Source organism: Neodiprion virginianus, chromosome 6 (assembly GCF_021901495.1).
Source record: "Neodiprion virginianus isolate iyNeoVirg1 chromosome 6, iyNeoVirg1.1, whole genome shotgun sequence".
Lineage (NCBI taxonomy): Eukaryota > Metazoa > Arthropoda > Insecta > Hymenoptera > Diprionidae > Neodiprion > Neodiprion virginianus.
In genome coordinates, this window is record NC_060882.1 from 23,768,160 (window position 1) to 23,784,019 (window position 15,860).

The following is a 15,860-nucleotide window of genomic DNA, read 5'->3' on the forward strand; positions in this document are numbered from 1 at the left end:
TGACTAGGAAATCAAGGCTAATTGATTGAGCAACACCAGGTTTACGTCGATAATTATTTTTTCTGTCCAATCGATATCTGCCATTGCGAACATTTTGCTTGTTTAGCAACTTCTTTTTCTTTCATTACTCCAGCGCGAATTAAAGTTTTCGACCGTAATCCGATACGAATCATTCCATGAATTATTCATTACACTTACTTGTCGAAAATCTCTGTAGATTTTTTTTATGTCCCCATTTAAATACCGTTATACGAACGAAATTACCTTGGCCAGTTTTTTCAAATTTTTCTCCAAGATGCTCTCAGTAAATTATATCGATTGTAAGGATCGTAATTATTACTCTCGATAACATATATCATGTATCGGAGGCTGGTGACGATGACGCTTTACCGAAAATTTGTACATGGATTACCAACAGTTCTTCGCGAACATGCATACAAGTTGGCGAAATGTAAACGCAAACGCTAAATCTTACGATCGGTACATTCGAAGTTGCGGTTTTGAGCTCTCGAACCAAGTGCTTTATATATTATTCATAAAATTGTTGATATTATTTCGTTTAAGCAAGCGAAGTTTTACGCAGGCTGCAGTTTTCATAACTTTGAGAGTTGAGAAAGAAAGATGTTCATATAATAGCTGTTTTTAGTTCTTAAAAACTATGACCTTGTTGTAGAGATGCATTAACGAGCGAGTTCAAAGAGTATATTAATAAAACAATTATTATAATCATCTTGATATCTTGATCTCCGTATTTTATAGCTTGATCTAACGGCGGTAAGTGATTAGTAAACAATCAGCAATTGAACCTTACTTTTTTCATTGTTAGATCTGCGTCAAAACGGGTCACTGATCACCAACTTGAACAGATACTGTATCGACATAATAGCTTGTTTGTACTGTGTACAGTGTGACAGTTGCGAGTTAAAGATACCGAGTAGCAATGACGATCTATAATTTTGCGTTAAAAGCATATTTTATTGAACGTCGTTATAAGCTTGCATACATCCAACAAAATGCGATTGGATATTGCGTTATTTGAAAAGGTGATCGGAAATGACGTCATCTCAGGTAGATATCAATTTTCTACTAACCTATGCATTCAAGTTGGAGCGTGTCTTCGAATTTATTTTTCATAATAAGTATCTTTGAAACATGAATCTCTTTGTCTGCCCAAATTCGTATTCGTAAAACAGAAAAGAAAACGACGATGAAATCTTTGAATGCCTCTATTGACAATCATTGATACCAACTAATATTAATATTAAAACATTAATCATTTCTTGTGTACAAATTCAAAAGCAAGGTGTTCTTGTCTTTTTTCTAAACTGCCTTCCAATTTTTTTTGCCATAATTCGTGAGAGACCAACAAAAATTTAATGAGATGCACCATGAGTTCGAAGTATCGAATATTTCAAATGTTAGAAAAACGTAAACGCGTTTTAACTTGGACAAAAAAAAAACCTTCGACCTACGAAGAGTTCGAATGATTGAAGTTTTTCTGTATTTGCAAGTTTTTTTATAATCTTTTATTCAGCATACCTTAATGCTGTAGATCTTTGTTCGGAGAAAATGAATTCAGACTATCAGCTATAGCTTCTTTTCCGATCGAATGTTCAGATAGCGTGGTATGCCTCTGATACGTTCATACTTTGTACACCACCGTTGCGTGTCTGATGCGTATTTTTTTACTCCATTTTTTTATCACGCCGGTATTTGACAGGGGAAAGTACAAGCAATTCGTATATTGCGCTTCAGAAATTTCACGCGAATGCGCTGCGCATTTAATAATCCAACGTTACTCTGTGTACATTTATGGGTATGTATCGGGAAAATACAAGGTAAGATAATTAATTAACCGCAACGGGAAGTCGGGCGCTAAATGGAAAACCGCACGAAGTAAAACGGATCTCGGCTACTTTTATGAGAATACATAACGCGCAATATATGTACATGCATATTTATTTATGCATACAGATACTACGTAGGTAAAAATCTACGTTCCAGGGAAGAAATTGATTGAAATTGTACGAGTATCGTATCATATGTGTAACTGCAATGCGGATTCCAGGTATAGTATATTACCTACGACGTTGTCGGTCACAATCGCGTTTCACGTGTAGAAGAAACGATCAGTACTGTTAAGCTGTTTAACAGACATTACAGAAGGGAAAAAAATTGTACGCCATTAAGGTAGAATCGGTATTATTAATATATTTCTTTTTTTATTCATAACTTACAGTACAGTTCAATGGCGAATTTGCATTTCAGGCTCAGATTACACAGACCTTATTCTTCCATTCGGACTTCGTATCGAGTAGCGCGATACAAGAACCGTAATCTGTCACTGACTGATGTGAATGGGCGAGCAATTACGTATGCTAAGAATCAGGAAACGAGGCTATAGTTGATTCGTAACGCTGATAGGTAGAAAGAACAACTTGCCTACGCTGAACAGAATTAGGAGTGTCCGTTAACAATTGGCCTGACCCTTGACCTGCTGCCTCCTCCTGGAAACGTCATTCCAAAAAGCTTCGCCGTCTTCCGTAATGACCGGCCGTGTCCAATTTATCGGCATTGTTAATGAAAAAGAAGAATCCTAGTTTCGCCCGTAGAATCGTTCATCCTTTGTCCTCGTCCCGCGTCATTCTGCAGCTACTTGTTGTTGTTGTTGTTGTTGACACAATGGAATTGGTCGGTCAGTCAGCGTGGGACGGTCATAGCTGTTCGTTCGTTCCTTGGAAGGCTGGCGGGAGATCGATGCGGTCGAAAACAAGCAAAATCCTAGGAATTGAGACACTGCGTCTTAAGGAAAGATCCCGCACCGCTTAATCCCTCGAAGGATTCCTTCTCCTTCCTTCCTTTGCGCTTTTGCGGCGTTGTAAATTATCAGCTTCGGCTAAACGACCGGTCGGTCGACCCGCGTTGCCTGCTTGTTGTTTTAGGATTCTTTGGTATACGGTTTTAGGGATAAAGGGAGCCTTCCGAGACTCGCCGAGAGCCTCGACGAAGCCGCGGGGGAGGATGAGGATCGCGTGGAAAATAGGGTCGGTCCGTTTAAGAACTTTGACGTGTATTAGCCCAGTCTCTCAAGTGTCTTGAAATGTTTCTTGGAACAAGACGTCGGAACTTAACTAGAGGAACGCTTGTTCTCATACGTCTACCGAACACCCTGCGCGTACTTTTGTTTCTCCCGAAAACTTTCGTCATCTCACTCGCGAGCTTAAGTGCACAGAATTTCTCTACCTTGTACAAAATATCATCAGAAGGTAAAATAGTTCCAGTTCTTGGACCGTGGAAATAATTTTTGGCAAAGTCCGATGGCCGTGAAAAAGTTTTATTTTTTTAATTCTTCTTCACCCAATATCAAACTGTCTCAATAATTGCAAGAGACTTTTTATTTTGCTAGGCGGTAACGACTCAGCTAACATTAGGCACGCAATTGTTTATTGAGCCACAGAACCGGCGACGATCTGACGCCATATTTCATTCCTGCTCCGTTTCCATCACTCCTGTCGATAACTGGAACCCCAATTGCAAAAACTGCATAGATTTCAAGAAAAAGATTGAACGTCAACGATTTTGTTTGCAATAACTAACATCACATCTATGCATAGGCTGAGAAAAATTCTTTTGTAACAGCAGTGGTTTAAAATAAGGATGAAATTTTGAACGATTGGATCGTCGGGCCATCGGTTTGAAACGTTGAAAATTGGTATGCGCACAGGCGCATTAATTGACAGAAAATTTGGTTGGAGAAGCGGACGAAGTGGACATCGGAGAGGGTCCCGTAAGGTGTTTGCACTGTACTCCCGACTTGTTTACTCGTCCGTAGGAGCATCGGCTTTCTCCGGGTTGTGCGTCGGAGCGTTGCACCGATCTCTCGGTGCAAAACGTAAACACCCGCAGGACGGTACGAGGCGCGGACCGAAAGTGGGAGGAAAAGGGATCAACAATATCGCCTCCTCTTTGTCCGCACGCGAGGCGCAAAACCGACTCGAAAACAAAGGCAAACAAGAATCGGAGTAATGCACGAGGGTCACGGGTTCGGGTTCTTGCAACTACGCGTCGTTCTCTGGAGGATGGAAAGATTGGAAACACCGTGAGCAATCTCCCAGTGATCTTGAGCGGCGAAGCTGCGAGCGCCTTCGTCGTGACGTGAATTGAATTACCGATGTTTGAAAAAGGAGAGAGGGTCAACAACAATTTTGTTTGTATTAAATTTCAATTTTTTAAACGAATCGGGGATCTTTCGTTTTTACTTCTATTCTCACCTCACGTGCTTTGTGTGTGTATTATAAAAGTCTTTTATTATGCAAATACTCAAATTGGGGGAATTTTAATAACGTAGAAATGTTTCCCCGTTCCACGTCGCCGCTGACTTCCTCTGATAAGTCTTGCTTGTCATCTCTCATGCTCGCGTGTGTAGATCGGACGAAAGATTTTTATATTTTCTTTGTTCGCTATTTCTGTCGATCTCAACTGTAGAATTGTGTGTCATATTTTTTTCTGGTCATTCTTTATCAACAGCGCCGATGCAGTTTGACTAATTGTTAGTATGCAAACAAATTATAATTCACGTCGAGTTCTAATTTACGTAATTTTCTCTTTTTTTTCCCGCGCGACGTAGTTCTTTCAAACTATTACAGAAAAAAAATCTAATTAATCACGTGACACTAACCAAGTTTTACACTCGGAAAATAAGCCTGTTTTACATAATTGATTATCTGCCATGACATGAGTTGCACGACGATGCCTAGAGTCATTTTTTATTCAGAGAGATATGATATTCACGTTACCTTGTTTTCATGCGTTATATACAGTAAACTACAACCGTCCGGAAGAAGGAAAAAATTTAAAAAAAAAACCGTAAGAGCCAAAGAAAGACAAAGATGGAAAAGTAGAATTGAAGATACTTACCAACTAGTTAATATAAAAATGAGCGCCATTGATGAGCAAATATCAAAGTTTGTGATTGACTTGTCCGTAACGTTGTTTTTTTCTTCAATCTAAATCATACAGACGTTGTGTTGTTACGGATAATAAGACATGATCTGTAGTTTTAGCGCGTAGTTCTAGTTAATGCAAAATTGAAAATATTTTGTACCGTCGGTTGTTATATCGCACGATATCCGTATAACGTTAGCGGCACGCGCGCATCTACATACGAGGATATTCGTAACAACACGCGGCGACCGACGCCTATGTAACGAACAAGTAAACACGATGAATCCCGACTGTTTGTTCTACCGCCCGCCGTGTTTTCTCGCTGCATCGATATTTTCCCCGAATTGTTGTTCCGCTGCACCGAGTAACATCAATACGTATGAAATTGCGTTATTATCATACGTACATGTAACGTAGTATACATACGGTACATTCATACGAAATGCAAAGAGGCTTTTGTAACGCAAGGTTGTTTGTCTGGGTCAGCCGACGATATCCACATCAATAGGTCACCGGGTTATTACACTGATCTATTTTATTTTGCGAATTCTCTTCATTTATCTGAAATTTTTTTTTATACCAACTCTCGAGATTAATGATATTTTTTCTATAATATTTACCACCGCCAACGAGCAATGCCCGATAACGGCGCCTGACTTCGATGCGATAATAATAAGTTATACGTGTACACAGAGGAATGGGAGGGGTGATTGAAAAAACCTTCATACCAGATTGTCTTTAAAGATTCCGAGCCAAAGTTCAGAGCTATTCTCACCTTTCATTCACGAAATCGCGGCGTGTCTCGAACTGACAATGAGCAGATAAAAATGCGCCCTTATTTTACAAACTGGAGCAGATTTCTGCCGCACTGTTGCGACATCCCGCGTTAATAATACAACTTCCAATTGCGGGTAAAAGAAGCAAGAGTGAAACTCATTTATTACGACATTGATCGTACAACTACGAAAAGAACGTATAGTCATTTTCTGCTTTGGTCAAACAATTTTGTTATCACTCACGCATAGACTGCAGAGAAAAAATTTGTTGCTGCATTGGCAAGAATTGCTTTTGCAAGCATAGCGAGATTGGTTTCCAAACGTATGTTTGTACACATGTACGTGAACCATGTTCCGAGCTGGCAACGAATTCGATTGTCTACGTAGTTGCGAAATTCTGGCCAACGCGGCAAAAACTTCTCGCTTGTCAGTAGACTGGCGTTATCTTTGCCGGACCGGCGAAACTTTTTTTCCCCGAACAATCTGGGATAGTTAATCCGAATCTTTGATCGGTCATCTTTTATTTGGGGGTGAAATATCCGTTTTCGTTTGTATATATATCTTGTAGGTATCGACGATTATCGCTATAATTATATGTATGAATATCTTTGAGTTCTCCAAACGTATTTCACGAGCTCCGTTACAATGTACTTTTTTTCTGTTTAAAGATACGAACGATCGTTGTACCATTCCGCAAACACGGAAAAGGGAACATCTACCCCGACACAGAAGCATACAGCTGCAATTTTCTTTCCGAAATTGCTGAACACGATGACGACGAGATGACGAACATACACAACTTGAGGCTGAAGCACGATACAGGTATGAATTTGAACCGTTCAGGCATTGTTAGTTTCCCGTTAATCCTACTTTAAATACCTACCAGAAATCATCCGCATCCGCGGATCATGAGTCAAAGCATTTCCCACACTGGAATAAACAAAATTCCAATGTGCGTGAGTAATCGCAGCGGACTCAACGGGCCGTTTTCCTTGTGCGGTCGATGAGTAAACAGTTATTTATTGCGAGCACCTTATCCTCGGCTGTGAGGTGAACCTTGTTAACCCGAGGTGTGAACTAGCCGGTAAGTAGAGTCGTTGCAACGAAGGCACGCGTCTCGACGGAATTTTCGGGAATACCGAAACTCTGCAGATTTTACCGGTTGCATTCCATTCCGCCTCTCGAAATCCCCAAATTCCATCAGTTTACCGTAGCTCGAATATCGCGTTGCTCGCAAGGCATTCGCCTCGTCAAAGAATTGCTTCTTGGAACGATCTCTTTCCCCGATTACCTGGAAATTGTCGAAAGCTACGCGTAGGTGTATATCGGGTATCGAGCTTTCGCGAATAAGCTACAAGGAATGAGCACGCGTGAGAGGCCTCGAGTTTCGTGCAATGTTTACAGTACAGCGTCGATTCTGCACGATTTATCGTTTGTGATTAAAACCGGAAATTGCGTATAAGCACGGGGTGCTCGCGATTACATTTTCGAGTCCGACACCGAGCCCCTGGCCTTGCGGCTGAATTACGACACCTAATACCTGCTGAACTCCGAACGGATGATTAGCAGCAAGCTTTTATTGCGTAATACAGTATTGCACAGCTCGCGACAGTTTTCGTATTACCAGGTTCGCAACGTGCATAAGAAATCCAACGAATTTACAGCGCCTGTAAGGTGTGTGTATATATATATATATATTACATGTATAATACCTGCATAAGTGCGCGCTATCAGGAACGGTATAAACAAAATACAACGTACAATATAGCGCGGCGTAAAGCGTATCGCGAGTGTTATATAAATTGAATACAAACATTTGCCCGTGCTTTGCAGAGTTGTTTCGTCAACTCCGCGTAGAGGGTTTTAAGATCCCGAGGGTACGGCGAGACCTCGATCCCCCGGGAAGGCGTAACAATGCGCGTACAACTCGACGGAGAAGATGGAAGACGGGCGGGCAGGCAGGCATCGGTGTGCAAGGTAGTAATTATGGAAAATTAAACGGTGGTCATTCGGTTGATAAGCGCGCGGTTGGTTCGCGGTTCTCTTGATGTATTTATAAAACATATCAAATATTTGACCAACTCCTGGAGTTAGGCGGGCATACACACACTTATTACACAACTGGTAATTTGTTATTTCGCGATTAGCCGGGCTGCAACACAGCCGTCGCACTTTTGAACAGGCATTATAACACGACTATTAAAATATCTAACGACATGTTTCACGGTTATGGGGAGTCTTCGAAGATCGATCGTTTCGAGAGGCGGAAGAAAGTCGATGTCATTTTGATCGTGCGATGAACGAAAGAGCGCAAACTATACTTACCTGTAATGTTCAGTTTCACAGAGGATATATATGGCAAATATTTAATGGAGCGCTGGCGCACCGTCATCTTATACTGCCGATGAAACTTTCCGGTCGGAAATGTTTACCCAAGATTTGCCAAAAGTTAAATTATTATTAAAACTTTCTCGGGATTTCTCCCACATTCGCCGTCGCGCGGTCTAGACTGTAGGCTTTTGAATGCGGTCTGCTCTGCGTATATGTATACTATACATATATATATATATATATATATATATAACGTTGGTTTCGTTAGCGCGCGCTGAACATGGACCAAGAAAACGGTAGAGAAGAAAGAGAAGAAAAACGAAATAGCGAAGTAGAAGTTGAAGTTATGCTACTTAGCGAAGCCTGACTGCGCAGACTGTGCGAAAACGCTCAAGTTAATACTTCCAACGTGGGATTGCCTAATCTTGTTTATGTTTGATTGTCGGTCAAATTGTTTATCGTTAACGTAAAACTTCCTGGCAAATTATTCGGCCCGCGTATTTTCTTCTCGCGATCTATTTAATTAATTAGGTGAACGCGTTAGCGGGGCGGTAGTTTTTCACCCCAAAGAGTTCCGATTAAAGCGAAGAAAGCACAGTATACGAAAAATTCTGCGACCTGAAACAATTACACTTACGTACTATTGATATTGCGCAGAATATAAATATTCCCTGTAGTCGATTGATGTGCAAATATAATCACGTAAGTCTGTATTGTTAGCAGGAATGTTTAAAGCGTAAAAATCTGAAATCGAAAATAGAATTTAGTGTAAATAATATTGGAGATGAAGATACGACGAGAGAAGCGATGCCGATGAAAAATGGCACGTAACCTGTGCATGCAACAATAATTTAAATGAGAATAAAAATTCTCTCCGAGTGTTGAGCGGTTACCGAAATTTACGCAACGTCTTCATGGTATAACGTAAAAATAAATCGCTCCCAACCAGCAAACTTACCATCACAATAAGTACGAGAATAACGAATTTCTTTTTTTATCATCATAATGGCGAGTCTATGCAACCTTTGTAAACTATTCACCAGAGGTCATAAAATAACTGCACCTAAATAGTTGAATAATCGGGGATTCGTCGCAGCGTGTGCGCCTAATGGTTCAAGGATGAAATTCTACGCGCGTCAAGCGGATACATCCAAGGTGTTGGAAATACCGCTGGTCTACCGATGACGATGAGGCTTCAAGGAGCTAGACAAAAGGTTGAGAGCGAGTGGGTACGCAGACAAAGCGCGAGTTAGGATGAGTTGAGAAAGAGTGAGACTGTGAGAGAAACAGACGTAAAGATGCGCAGGTATTTTCTGCGAGGCGTTTTCTCATCGGCCAATCTGAACCGCGGTTCCAATACTTTATCTTTTTGTCTTTACGTACAAAGTGAAACACGCACACGTGTGCGTATACGCATGTGTCGTACTCACTTACGCGGGATTGTCGAGACTATAATTTTTCACCTTTTTTTTGGCTTTGGTACCGTGAGACAAACGTGATAAATTCCAGCGGTCGCGTGAGCCGAAAATTGCAAGGCCCGATCGGTGTCTGCGACGCATTGATCATCTTCGTCCTCGTTGTGAACGGACCCTAAACGCGAGACGGTCGTTCATTCACAAGAACCCCTGCGGGCCCCCGGACCGTTTCACGACGCATTCCTTCGCCAAGACCACCAAGCCTTTGGCCTTCCATTTCCTCCACGCCGATGCAGAATGCAGACCAAACAAAGCTGCCGTCAGTGGTGGTCAACTTTCGGAGGGAAAGTGTAGCGCAGACACGTGGATATGTGGAGTGAGTGGGTTTGGAGCTGGAAATTCAACGGTCAATGATACTCAGTTGCGCGATAGAGATACAAGACTGTCGAATGTCGATAGAACTTGCCTGCTCATTTTCGAACACGGCGAAACAGCTTACGGTGTTCTCCTCATTTCGGGTAGGCAGAGAACGTACGTCAATATTCCATAGAAACAAGTCGAATCCGTTGCATTCCGGAAGTTTATTAGAAAGAGTAATTGGGTGAATACTGCGTAGTTTGGGCTAATAACTCGTAGCTACTCCCCGATCGTCACTCATTCTTACTGTAGCTCGTTGTCTTGCTTTGGGGCAATTGCGGTTTGTCGCGTACTCGCGTTAATGTTGGGCATTAAGATGTTGATAGGACGACGAGTCTTCTCCTAGCTCGAATAGTTTAAGACTTTAACGCAACTTGGATCGGTTTGGGCATCTATATAGACGCCGGATGAAAGCCCGATTCCATGGTGAAAAACTTGTTAGTACCGTCGTGATGAGGAGATATTCCGGATTGCGAAAGGAGGACTATTTCGCTCTATCAATTATTCGCATTAACCAAATTCTCATCGACGCGATATCGGAATCTGATCACATTTTGCATACGTATTATCGTGTAATTTCTGATTACATCTCTCAAAAACATATCCTGGATTTTAACGATTGACATTATAGCCTGATCACTCCTCATCTTCCAACCAACCGTTCGTACGACCAACACGTGCCAACGTAATTTGATATGGCCAATGTCGAATTTCTGATCGTAATCAAAGATCAGTTCAACGAACTCCTCATCTGTTGAATTTTACTGGCAGAACGAGACTGGATAACGGCCTAATCCTTTTCGAAACGTGGCGACATTCGTTGGCTCACCAGGATAACAATCTCTAAACGAAACATCGTCCGAATCCCGACACACAGCCATTTGGAAGAAAACTATTTTATGGTGTTATTGCAATTGCCGTATGACCGGAAATAATCGACATTTGACTACAGTCCCACGCTTTACAATCGTTCAAAGACCGATGATGGACGAATAAAGCGGTATTAGGATTCACGGTTGAATGTAACGTGCTACGGATTAAGCAGAACTTATCGTCAAGGTATGTTATACCATACCCAGTCTTAGGAAACAAGGCATGTTGATTAGCTCATATTGTGTAGGATTGAATATTATTTGGAACAGAAAAGTACCGTTTACCACTCGTCATGGACCAACGCCAGTGAGTAAACCATGTTTGCGCTCAACGTTGGGGCATTATGTTCTCGGTCTTATTAACCGGCAACCTGCTGGCAGAGTCTTTTGTTCGGTGGCCCAAGTTTCTCGGCATTTCGCCTGCTCGTTCGGCACCAGTTGCCATTCAGTTTCTGTGCCGGTACCTCAAGCTCTGTACGCAGAATCCGGTTGGTCCCTCGCGGCTCCTCGCGCTGTGGACAACGAAGGACCTGACGAGCAGGAAATGAGCTCTCCTTATAATGGTAGAGTATGGAGGATGCTGCGCTATGCGGCTTCGCAAAACCGATTCTCGGAAGAAAAAAAAGAGAGGATAAAATTCCATGAAACCGAAGTCCGAATTTTTTTTACGACACTTTCGGTCGATAACATTCCACACTTTCCAGTCCCAGGTCGCACAGTCCAGCGGAGTTACTGTCGGTCGAATATTCGCCGAAAGGACAGCTTGTTATCAACGATTTCTCTGTTTCATTTCGCCACTTGGTCATATTGATACTTACCTGAGAAAATTGAACGTTGAAAAATTAACGAGGAACAAAGTGCCACCGGCAACAGGAGGCCAAAAACTGTTGAAGAACCTTTATTCGACTTGGCTTTCTATAGGGAAAAGAAACAGCCGACGAAGGAGGCGAAGATATAACCGAGTAAACAGAACCTGGGCCATCGAATGTTGACTATTTGCGTGCATACGATTGGTTATCCAGAGCGGTGAGCACTGCACGCGTAGCGTAGTTGCATTCCATTTTCGAGATTGACGCGTGAGGCCCTCGCAACGCCATGGATTCCGGAAAGACGACGGGGCCGTGTGCTCGTATATACGAGGCAAAATTTTACCTGGTCGTCACCTTTTGTGAATGGGTGAGCCCGCTCCTCTCTCTCTCTCTCTCTCTTTCTCTCTCTCGGATATGGGCCCACGCCGCACGACACCATAGATATTTCACGGTCACCACTAGGAGCGTCGTGACCTACGGAGTTTTCGCCCGAAGTAAACACGAGACTGAGTGTTTTCGGACGGCTTCTCGCTTAGCCGTCGCATTCCATTTGCCCCGGGTCCTTTGAAAAATTTATGTGTGAAAATTTGGTGTTATTTATCTTTTTCCCTTTTCATTCTCTCTTTCTCTTTTCCTCTGTCTGGCCGCGCCGACGCGCCCGTTTCAGGGCCCTTGCAGGTCTACGTGCCGGGCCCGACGAGGGATCCTCGGCGTGTTATTTTCTGGAATTTTGGCGCCAAGACGGCGATTCGCCGCTTTGTGTGGGGCCATTCAAGACATGGAGTGGACTAAACTCGTTTCTGAGATTTCCCACACGAGCGTAATTAGTCAGAGGTACTTAGGCTGGCGGGGAACGAGCATGTTTTTCAAGCGGGAAAAATGCAGCCCTGTGTAGTGTTGTACGGGGCGCCTCCGCGCTGCAACCATTCAAATGCTAATAAACGTTCCAAACTAATTAGATGGCGACAACGGGACGTTGGGCACGTGCAGCACAAGGACTGTGCACCACGATTACTTACGTACTGGGAGGCCGGCACGGCATATAATTATATGCAAATTGACATAACCTACGTGTAAATAAACACGGCTATACCGTATGTGTATATCATATACGTATACGTATCTACGTACGGATATAAGTAGCGTAGTATACAAGTTTCAATAGCTTCAAGGATAATGGAGCGAATCACTGCAGCTCGAGATGAAATTGAAAAGTACCGATTTCACGGTACCAATTTTCTCGATTTATCTCTTTAGCGAATAACATCATTTATCTCTGCGCGTATCATTTGCCGTTTTTCTTTTCTATTATACCGAAATAAAAATAACATCTGTGGCGTTTATTTACCGAAAACATGGCAATTGTAAAAAATACGCGAGGACATAACAACGTCTATGCGATACTACGAGAGGGGGGAGAGAGAACATTCGAGTTCTTCAGCCCTGTTCAAAGACCCTGAACTAGGATTTTGGCCCGGAGGCCTTTCGAAGTTTTCTAGTTGAATGGGCAGAGCAGGTAAAATCCAGACACAAAGACACGCCGACATTCCTCGACAGCCCCCGAAGGAAACAATCTCGATAGCTTAAGAACCTGGGTTTTCCGTTACCCGGCGCCATTGTTAAGCAATGAATTTTCTGGAAACGCATTGTGCTTATGACTTTGACCAGTGTGCAGCTGGTTACCACGATGCATACGCGTTGCACTTTTTTCTGTGACATAACCATTGTAAACGCTTGAGCGTCCGACTGTCCGTATATAATACTAGCAGCCAATAAATTATTTATAAGACTGAGCTGGGGATGAAGCTTTGTTAGGAAAATCTTAGCTCTTCCTTTGATTTATTAATAGGAATTGTATAATTTCGTTATACCCTGTAGGCTCGCACAGGGTACAATTTGAGAAAGTAGTTATTACAAATTCTAATCGCTCCAGAAGAGAGGTGCAGGATATCGCGTAGTCATCTACCTGCCTGCTGTCCTGACCACTTTTATCGTAGGTAACAGAACTCGGTTTATCAGAGCGTCGTATCGCGTTACACTTGGTCAAATCTGTCAAGATTCGTTGCAGTCGTCACTATACAATTTGCTGTTCGGACCCTGAAATTTTTGACAAGTACTTGTTGCAATTACAATAGTCGGAATAACAAATAAAGAGAGAAAAAAAAACAACAGTATACCACATGATAATCTCAGTCACCGCAGTCAACAAATAAGGCAATAAGCATACCAATCATCCTTCTTCATGCGCGTTTTGATTTAATTCGCGATCACTGGTTGATTATGTCAAGTATCTCAATGGAAGTTACTTCGTTTATTACGTAATAGAAATCGTAATGATGTTCACATAATACGTGAAAGTGAATCAATTTCGAATGGATAAACAGACTCCCAACAGTTCGTCCACGGTCGAATCGAATCTCCGGATTTAATTCGGTTCGGGATAGCTTTATTATACCGCTGAAAGCTAAAGCTTCACAACAAGATGTTCTACCTCTACATCGATTAATTGTTCTTCGCGCCGTAAAGTCGGTCGTTAATTCGGCTGAGAGGTTACAGCCAGGTTTGAACGGCACGAATTTTCTGATGGCACCTGTTCGGTCATCTGTTGTTATTCCAGAGATTTGAAACCATCCGCTGACTTGATTTTGAAAAATGCATCCAGTCTTAGAAAAGAGACGCGAGACGCGTGAGCAAGATGATTATATATTTTAACGAATGACGTATCCGTTACTCCGTTATACGAACTCTTAGCAGATTGATTGCTGAAACAGTCAGATTGTTGCAAGATAAGATATAAACGTCGTCAGCTAATTCAGGAAAATTCGTTTGGCATTACAGGTTTGGCCTGAAAAGAAACTAATCGGCCGAGTATCGTGCTCCCTGCTTTTACTATTCCTTGGCGCCTCGTTAAGAGTAGATTGGTGTTCGATTGTCGCGTCATTTATCAGGCATTAGCTAGTTAGTGGTGGGTTTACTATACCGAGTTGCATTTACGTTGATTGAAAGTGATACGTGGCGTGAATTGTGGTCGAATTTCGCCTAGGCATAGCTGGTAGGTTCTATCGGCGTTCCTCACTTGCTGCAAGGAAAACAACTCGTTATAAACTTTATACCTAGCTTATATCGAGGATAAAGGTTTATTACAAAGTAATAAAAGTTCATTACAACCCAGTGAATAATTTATTGCCTAAACTCCGGCAAACCTAAGGTGTACCTGAGCTCGGAGTCTATAATAATGTGTATCTGGCACTTGGTAATAAACTGATACAACTCAAGTCGGTTACTTGTAAGTTATACTAACGCGTGTTGTAAATTCTTCAATCAAGTGGATGCTGTATTCGATTTCGATTTCGTCTCAATGTTTCTGAACATCCCAATCCACGGATCGCGAACCCAAAAAAATGAATAACAGCCGTATTCTCCATGCAATTCTAAACAAAAACGCACCAATTCATTTTCACTTTACGCACAAATGTAGTTGTTTGTTTTTGTCCAGAATTGCATGTGGAACACGGCTGTTATACCTTTCTTGCGTTGCGATGTACAGCTTTTGATAACAGCCAAAGTAGAAGACACTTGACCAAGTCGGTAAGGACTCACTGCAGTACCCCTTTAAACGTAACAAAAACATGGAAAACAAAATGTTGGTCAGGGGTAAAAAATTTATCGCCTATCACGTCCTGTCCTGTCCTGTCACCGTGCAGAAAATGTATGTAAAATAGTTTTTAAAAACGTCTCAATTCGAGCTCGAGAAATTTGCGATCCACGATCTCATGGAATGACGAGAGGCGACCGAGGAAAGGGAAAAGAGACGCGGTATGTATAGAGAAACGTGATCCTGGAGATGGAATTCGTTTGTTCGGTTGGTCGGTCGGTATTGGCAGGACTTCGGCCAGAAGAATTCCTCTCGCGATGTGATCCGCAGGGGGTTGCTCCCTTTTCATCCGGCATACGTACGAAGCGCACACAGAGACGGAAGCCAACGTACTATCTTGAGCGCGTACACATGAGCCACGGGGCAGCAACACAGTCGGCTAAAGTCACGGAGTGCAGCGGAACGCGAGAGTCTAGACAAGATTACGGAGTGCTCTCGGGCTTTGTGTTGCGGCTGTATGGGACACCGAAATTCTTCCTCCGCGGAGGTGGGACGCCCCCCACGGCCCCCGCCCCCGCCTCCGATAGCGCATGACGCAACACCTTCTCCGTTTTCCGTTTCCGGCAGCACCGTAAACGCACTGCACCCGCCTCCAGACTCGCTTCCCGCTGTAAGCAAGGATCGCTCGTATTGTCGCAGAT

The 15,860-nt window shown here is 42.6% G+C and overlaps 1 protein-coding gene and 1 long non-coding RNA gene across 2 annotated transcripts in view; one reads left to right on the forward strand and one right to left on the reverse strand.

The window, feature by feature from the left end:
* Positions 1-15,860, reverse strand: part of LOC124306726 (3-phosphoinositide-dependent protein kinase 1) — a 334,286-nt gene that overhangs the window by 103,688 nt on the left and 214,738 nt on the right. The gene's annotated exons all lie outside the window — the stretch shown is intronic.
* The window catches only part of LOC124306729 (uncharacterized), a 61,990-nt gene that overhangs the window by 19,290 nt on the left and 26,840 nt on the right, over positions 1-15,860 (forward strand). Inside the window, exon 2 of the long non-coding RNA XR_006908669.1 lies at positions 6,389-6,542. This is a non-coding gene — a long non-coding RNA (uncharacterized LOC124306729). The remainder of the gene's footprint in view (positions 1-6,388; positions 6,543-15,860) is intronic.